At 43.8% G+C, this 8,473-nt stretch overlaps 1 pseudogene; it reads left to right on the plus strand.

Moving 5' to 3' along the window:
- The first annotated feature begins 890 nt into the window (after nucleotides 1–890).
- Nucleotides 891–2,823, plus strand: LOC129394925 (cell division cycle protein 27 homolog; annotated as a pseudogene).
- The last annotated feature ends 5,650 nt before the right edge of the window (nucleotides 2,824–8,473 follow it).

Genomic DNA, 8,473 nt, shown 5'->3' on the forward strand with positions numbered 1-8,473 from the left:
TTGTTGGACATTTGGGTTGGTTCCAAGTCTTTGCTATTGTGAATAGTGCTGCAATAAACATACGTGTGCATAAGTCTTTATAGCAGCATGATTTATAGTCCTTTGGGTATATACCCAGTAATGGGATGGCTGGGTCAAATCCTATTTCTAGTTCTAGATTCCTTTGCCATCCCCATCAAGCTACCAATGACTTTCTTCACAGAATTGGAAAAAGCTACTTTAAAGTTCATATGGAACCAAAAAAGAGCCCGCATCGCCAAGTCAATCCTAAGCCAAAAGGACAAAGCTGGAGGCATCACACTATCTGACTTCAAACTATACTACAAGGCTACAGTAACCAAAACAGCATGGTACTGGTACCAAAACAGAGATGTAGATCAATGGAACAGAGCAGAGCCCTCAGAAATAATGCCGCATATCTACAACTATCTGATCTTTGACAAACCTGAGAAAAACAAGCAATAGGGAAAGGATTCCCTATTTAATAAATGATGCTGGGAAAACTGGCTAGCCATATGTAGAAAGCTGAAACTGGATCCCTTCCTTACACCTTATACAAAAATCAATTCAAGAGGGATTAAAGACCTAAATGTTAGACCTAAAACCATAAAAACCCTAGAAGAAAACCTAGGCATTACCATTCAGGACATAGGCATGGGCAAGGACTTCATGTCTAAAACACCAAAAGCAATGGCAACAAAAGCCAAAATTGACAAATGGGATCTAATTAAACTAAAGAGCTTCTGCACAACAAAAGAAACTACCATCAGAGTGAACAGGCAACCTACAAAACTGGTGAGTTTAAATGAGCCGAGGCTGGCAAGGCCGGAGACGCTACGGGGGGGAGGGGGGTGGGCGGGGTTGGGGGGGGTGCCTGAGGCACTGCAGAAAGTGGGTCTGAGCCTCGAGGATGACGGTGCTGCAGGAAACTGTCCAGGCTGCTATATGGCAAGCACTAAACCACTATGCTTACAGAGATGGGGTTTTCCTCGCAGAACGCCTTTATGCAGAAGTACACTCAGAAGAAGCCTTGTTTTTACTGGTGACCTGTTCTTACCGCCCAGGAAAGGCCTATAAAGAATATAGACTCTTGAAAGGACACAGTTGTCCTACACCACAATGCAAATACCTGCTTGCAAAATGTTGTGTTGATCTTAGCAAGCTTGCAGAAGGGGAACAAATCTTATCTGGTGGAGTGTTTAATAAGCAGAAAAGCCATGATGATATTGTTACTGAGTTTGATGATTCAGCTTGCTTTCCCCTTCCATTGTTGGAACATGTATACTGCAAGACAGATTGGCTTGCCAAAGGATCAGAATGTTACCAAAAGAGCCTTAGTTTAAATCCTTTCCTCTGGTATCCCTTCGAATCATTATGTGAAATAGGTGAAAAGCCAGATCCTGACCAAACATTTAAATTCACATCTTCACAGAACTTTAGAAACTGTCTGCCCAACTCTTGCAAAGCACAAGTACCTAATCATAGTTTATGACACAGACAGCCTGAGACCGTTCTTACGGAAAAACCACAAGACACAACTTAATTAAACAGATTGAATTTAGAATCTTCCAATTCAAAGTACTCCTTGAATACAGATTCCCCAGTGTCTTCTATTGATTCAGCTGTAATTTCACCTGATAGTGTCCCACTGGGAACAGGAACTTCCATATTTTCTAAACAGGTTCAAAATACACCAAATACTGGTCGAAGTTTATTAGGAGGACAAGTAGCTCTTACTCCATTCATCCCAAGTTTTGGGATTTTGCCATTAGAAACCCCAAGTCCTGGAGATGGATCCTATTTACAAAACTACACTAATACACCTTCTGAAATTGATATGCCATCCACCAGAGCCCCTTCAAAAAAGTCTGTTGCCAGAATCAGCCAAACTGGAGCAAAGTCTGTCTTCTCACAGAGTGGAAATAGCCGAGAGGTAACTCCAATTCTTGCACAAACAGAAAGTTCTGGTCCATAAATAAGTACAACACCTCAGGTATTGAACCCCACTATGACATCTCCCCCAAATGCGCTGCATCGAAGAAGTTCACGACTCTTGACTAGTGACAGTTCCACAACCAAGAATAGGAAGAAATTAAAAATGAAGTTTCCACCTAAAATCCCAAACAGAAAAACAAAAAGTAAAACTAATAAAGGAGGAATAACTCAACCTAACATAAATGATAGCCTGGAAATTACAAAATTGGACTCTTTCATCATTTCAGAAGGGAAAATATCCACAATCACACCTCAGATTCAGGCTTTAGTCTACAAAAAGCAGCAGCAGAAGGCTTGATGAGCCTTTTTCTTGAATGGGGGAAAGGTTATTTAGCTTTGTGTTCATACCACTGCAAAGAAGCTATAAATGTTTTGAGCCATCTACCTTCTCACCACTACAATACTGGTTGGGTACTGTGCCAAATTGGAAGGGTCTATTTTGAACTTTCAGAGTACATGCAAGCTGAAAGAATATTCTCAGAGGTTAGAAGGATTGAGAATTATAGAGTCGAAGGCATGGAAATCTACTCTACAACACTTTGGCATCTTCAAAAAGATGTTGCTCTTTCAGTTCTGTCAAAAGACTTAACAGACGTGGATAAAAATTTCCCAGAGGCCTGGTGTGTTGCAGGGAACTGTTTCAGTCTGCAACGGGAACACGATATTGCAATTAAATTCTTCCAGAGAGCTATCCAAGTGGATCCAAATTATGCTTATGCCTATACTCTATTAGGGCGAGAGTTTGTTTTAACTGAAGAATTGGACAAAGCACTAGCTAGTTTTTGAAATGCTATCAGAGTCAATCCTAGACATTATAATGCATGGTAAGTGGCAATGAAGTGTAAAGACAAAGTCTTGTTGATGGTGCTGATAGTCACTAATTTTTCTTGTTAGATAGCTCTTTATTGTCATGAATTTGGTTACTAATACTTAGGGATGGTACATACTGGTCAATAACCTCAAACTAACATGTTTTCTTATGAAATGTGTGTCTTTAACAAACTCTTAAGTTAACTAATATAGTAGAATACCAGATCCTTATACTCAACAGTTTCAGTCTTCTACCAAACTTTTGCAGATACTGTAGTTGTGTTTTGTTTGTTTGTTTGCTTGTTTAGTTTTGTTACTTGATTTGTTACTTTTTCTTGAAACACACAAATGGTGATTGGGACAAAAAGTGCTTGGGAAATTGGAAAGGAATAGCATAATTCACTTATTGGATAATAGAAAAAAAACACTGAAAAAATTCACTAGTTGCTGCTTTTTGACAGTGTTCCAGTTTATTGAGTTACTATTAAGAATTTAGTGTACCCTTTTATTTAGCAGTATCTCTCTTTTACTCTTTTGTACTTGTGTATAAGTAGACACATAGGAAATTACCACCCAGGTCATATTGTTATCAACTGAATAACATATGAAAAAGTTCGGTTCTACTTCTGCCTCAGCACCATACTTACTGTTGACATTTATTGTATTTTTCTGGACTGACTTAAAAGTCTAAATATCAAGAGAAGGCCAGGCACAGTGGCTCATGCCTGTCACCCCAGCACTTTGGGAGGCCGAGGCGGGTGGGTCACAAGGTCCAGAGATTGAGACCATCCTGGCCAACATGGTGAAACCCGGTCTCTATTAAAAGTATAAAAATTAGCTGGGCATGGTGGCGGGCGCCTGTAGTCCCAGCTACTCAGGAGGCTGAGGCAGGAGAATTGCTTGAACCTGGGAAATGGAGGTTTCAGTGAGCCAAGATTACGCCATTGCACTCCAGCCTGGGTGACAGAGCGAGACGCCGTCTCAAGAAAAAAAATAAAAATAAATAAATAAATAAATATCAACAGAAAGTATAATTCTGAAGTCATAACTCTGTGGAAGCTTTTTTGTCAGATACGGTTATCTTTGGGGTTAATTATTATAGCAGTTGAGTTTTAACACTTGATTTGCTTCTAAATCTGAAGCATTACATTACGAAAACATTTTTTGATTTGTGAATATGTTGTTTAAAGGATTATATCTCATTTTGCAGTAGTAGTTGCAGTGCCTGAAAGATTGCCAAAAAAATAGTGCTAGCTTTTGCTGACAAATGTAACATTCAACTTACCAATACTGCCTTCTCTTCCGATAGCTATGTTCTCCGTAATATTTTAAGAACTCAGTTCTTCATAAGACTTGTGTTGTTTTTGATTTTTTCCCAAGTCTGATTGATCCTTGTGTTGTTCTTTTTTAAATGTGTATTGTCTGTTCAGCTATTCTGCAGGAGTCACATTCTTAAAAACCTTAACCATATCAAAAATTGTGTTTAAAGGAGGATTATTCAGATTGGCAAGCTTTTACTAGGAGGAGTTTAAATGCTGATGTATTTCGGTAACTCTAAATACTGAGCAACTTTATTCCAACTACAAAATAGATAGCCTTTCTTTATTTTCACTTTCACTATTATTAGCACCGTGTTTAATACCTTTTCTTCATCTATAACACAATTATAACGATATACAAAGCCACTCAAATAAAGCAGATATATTGTGCTTTAAAAAAAAGAAAAAAAGAAAAAAAAGAAGTCATTATGTGGCACACAATGAGGTGTGATCGAATGTAGAATCTCCAGTGAAAACCAATGAAACAGGGTCAAACCCCGTGTCTACTAAAAATAAAAAAATGAGCCAGGCTTGGTGGCGCTGAAGCAGGAGAATCGCTAGAACCCAGGAGGTAGAGGTTGCAGTGAGCTGAGATCCTGCCACTGCACTCCAGCCGGGGCGGGGGACAGAGCAAGACTCCATCTCAGAAACAAACAAACACACAAAGCCAATAAAGGTTTTAAGGTGTTTAACTCAACGTGTCAGGCTCAGGTCTCTTGACAGGATACATCCAGCACCCGGGGAAACGTCGAGGGGTGGGGTGGAATCTATTTTGTGGCCTCAAGGAAGGGTTTGAAAGATAGTCCCGCAAACGTGACGGCCTAAGGAAGCCCCTCCGCCCAAGAAGCGATATTCATTTGTATCCTGTAGCCACCCACGAGGGAGAATCGGTCTCTCTAGAGACCCCCAACCCCCACCCCACCCCACCCCACCCCCCGGCCTCGTGAAATAAGCTCTCGCTCCGTCAGGCTGTATTCACGCCCTGTGGTTTTGTAACCTCCAGCGTGTGTGCGTGGGTTGCGGGGTGGGGTGGGGCGGCTGTGGACAGAGGAGGGGATAAAGCGGCGGTGTCCTGCGGATGCCCGGGACATGGGATGTGAGTGGGGTGGCCAGAGCCTAGGGAACTCATCGCCTGTCAAGACGTCTCCCCTCCTGGTCCCCTCTCTGACCTACGCTCCACATCTTCACAGTTCACTGGGGACCTTGTGGGTGGAAGTCACCATCCCTTTGGACTTTAGCCGAGGAAGGCTGGGCTCCCAAGAGTCTCCCCGGAGTTGGGGTCTTGGGCAGGCTCACAAGGATGCTGACGGTGATGGTAACAGTGATGTAAGTTGGAGGCCTCTGGCCAATGCAGAGTTATCCATTTGATCTCGGTGGGACAGGTCAGCTTTGTGGACTCCCGTGCGTCCTTCCAGAGACTCATCCAGCGCTAGCAAGCATGGTCTGGAGGATCCCAGCTCCCAGCAGAGGCACTTTTTCTCACACAGAATCCTGGGCAGGAAAGTTCTCAGCAGGTTTAGACCTCCTAGCCAAAAAGCCAAAGCCACTTCTGGGATTTTTTTTCAAAGAGCCAGTGGTTCCACAATGGGCCATGGGTAGTTGTGGAAATGGAGAGAAGTGTTTGCAGATACATATTTGAGACAGAACGGACAGGGCTCGGTCACAGGTCATGAAGGACACGAGCAGATGCACATTGAGAAAACCCTCCCAGCATCCTAGGTGAACAGAGGTATGATTTTTTGAGACGGTCAAGGGAGATGCAACCCCAGATTTTAGGGTTGGATCTTTATTAATATGTAGTATCTATGAGGTATCCAAGTCCAGAAATCGACTCACCAGTTCTGTACAGCATTCGGTAGGGAGATCAAATCTGGGATGTCTAAAGTTAAGAATTCAGGCCATGGTAATGGATTAGATTAGATGTACTTGAACTCATTTTGCAAAGAAAGAGAGGGTGGGAGATAGCAAGAGCCAGAGAGCGAGTGAGAGAGAGAGAGAGAGACAGACAGACAGACAGAGACACAAAGATACACAAAGAGAGAAAGACAGAAAGAGAGACAGACAGACAGATAAAGACACAGAGAAAGAGAGAGATGGACAGAGACAGAGAAAAACAGAAAGAGAGACAGAGACAAGGAGAGAGAGACAGACAGAGAGAGACAGACAGGCAGACAGACAGGCAGAGAAAGAGAGTAAGACAGATGGCAGACACACAGAGAGAGAGACAGAGACAGATGGAGAGACAGAGAGAAAGAAAGAGAGAGACAGACAGAGGGAAAGAGACAGAGAGAAAGAGTCAGACAGAGGGAGAGAGAGAATCAGACAGAGAGAGAGACAGACAGAGACAGAGAGAGAAACAGATGAGGGAGAGACAGACAGGCAGAGAAAGAAAGAGAGAGAGACAGAGATACAGGCAGACAGACAGGCAGAGAAAGAGAGTAAGACAGATGGCAGACACACACACAGAGAGAGAGACAGAGACAGATGGAGAGACAGAGAGAAAGAAAGAGAGAGACAGACAGAGGGAAAGAGACAGAGAGAGAAAGAGACAGACAGAGGGAGAGAGAGAACCAGACGGAAAGAGAGAGAGAAAGACAGAGATAGAAAGAGACAGACAGAGGGAGAGAGAGAACCAGACGGAAAGAGAGAGAGAAAGACAGAGACAGAGAGAGAGAGACAGACAGGCAGGCAGAGAAAGACAGTAAGACAGAAGACAGACAAAGAGAGAGAGAGACAGGCAGAGAGAGAGACAGAGACAGAGAGACAGAGACAGAGAAACAGACAGGCAAAGAGAGAGAGAGAAAAAAACAGACAGGGAGAGAGAGACAGGCAGACAAAGCGAATAAGACAGAAGACAGACACAGTGAGAGAGACAGAGAGAGACAGAGACAGAGACAGCGAGACAGAGAAAGAAAGAGAGATACAGACAGACAGACAGACAAAGAGACAGACAGAGAAAGACAGAGACAGACAGAAACAAAGAGAGAGAGACAGAGAGAGAGAAAGGGAGAGAGACAGGCAGGCAGAGAAAGAAAGACAGAAGACAGTGAGAGACAGGCAGAGAGAGAGAGACACAGAGACAGAGAGACATAGAGAAAGAAAGAGACAGAAAGACAGAGATGGACAGAGAGAAACAGAAAGAGAGAGAGACAGAGACAGATACAGAGAAAGAGACAGACAGGGAGAGAGAGAGAGACAGACAGGCAGAGAGAGAGAGAGACAGGCAGAGAAAGGGAGTAAGACAGAAGACACACAGAGAGAGAGGCAAGCAGAGAGAGAGAGAAACAGGCAGAGAGAGAGAGACAGAGAGTGAGAGAGAAAACAGAGAAAGAGAGAGACAGAGACAGAAAGAGAGACAGAGAGAGGAGGAGGAAGGGCATGCTCAGGAAATAATTACACATATTTTATGCTTTTGATCCCGTAAACAGTGGCCGGGGTGTGCTTTGAAAACAACAACAACAACAGCAACAAGAGCAGCAGCAGCAAGAGCAGCAGCAGCATTCGATTACGGATTTCTAGAACGTAAGATGTTCTGAAGTCTAGTAAACATCAACCGGCTCTCACTATACGTTCAGAGATTCACAAAAGCGCTAGTTAACAGGAGAAAACAGCAGCTAACATGTCTTGGGGAAAATATACGTCTTCCTGAAAACTGGGGATTTCTACTTCACCTGAAAAGAAATACATACGAAAAAGGAAAAACACGAACAAAACAAAACAAGCCAACAAACACGGGCCAATGAACCGTCCCTGGAAATCTTAAGTGAGCAAAAGTATTAGTTTTCAGAAAGCGTTTCTATTTTGGGAAAATGCTAAGAAGGCCCAGATTAGAGCTGTGACGTCATTCCCATTGTGAAACTATGTTGGCCGGAGGGCGGAGAAACTAAAACATCATGATAAAAGGTGATTGAGACCCAGCCAGGGTGAAGCTTTCCTAGGGAGGGAGGCCTGAGGAGGGAAGTGGGGGAAAAAAACCACAACTGCAGACCCGCCCGCTTGCCCACGCGGGTCAAGGGCTATGCCATCGGCCCAAGCTGCCTCTGGGGAAGTGGGACCGTGCCACCCCCATCTTCAAAAACGGTGGCCACTGAGTGAGGCCTGACGCCCACCGATGCAAATGTCAGCCTGGCAAGAATGAGATCGGCGGAAGAGGTGGGGGAAGGGGAGAGAAGACGGAGGCACACCTGGGTGGCTCTGGAAGGTTTCCAAGCAGGGTGTCGGGAGGCGGGGGGTGGGGTTTGGGGGGAACCCACCTAACTGACTCACTAAATGAAGGTAAAGGGACGTGGGTAGTGGGGGGAGCCGAGGGGCGACTTGAAAATTAAACTGACCCCTCCTAAATCCCAAGT

Source organism: Pan paniscus, chromosome 21 (genome assembly GCF_029289425.2).
Source record: "Pan paniscus chromosome 21, NHGRI_mPanPan1-v2.0_pri, whole genome shotgun sequence".
NCBI lineage: Eukaryota > Metazoa > Chordata > Mammalia > Primates > Hominidae > Pan > Pan paniscus.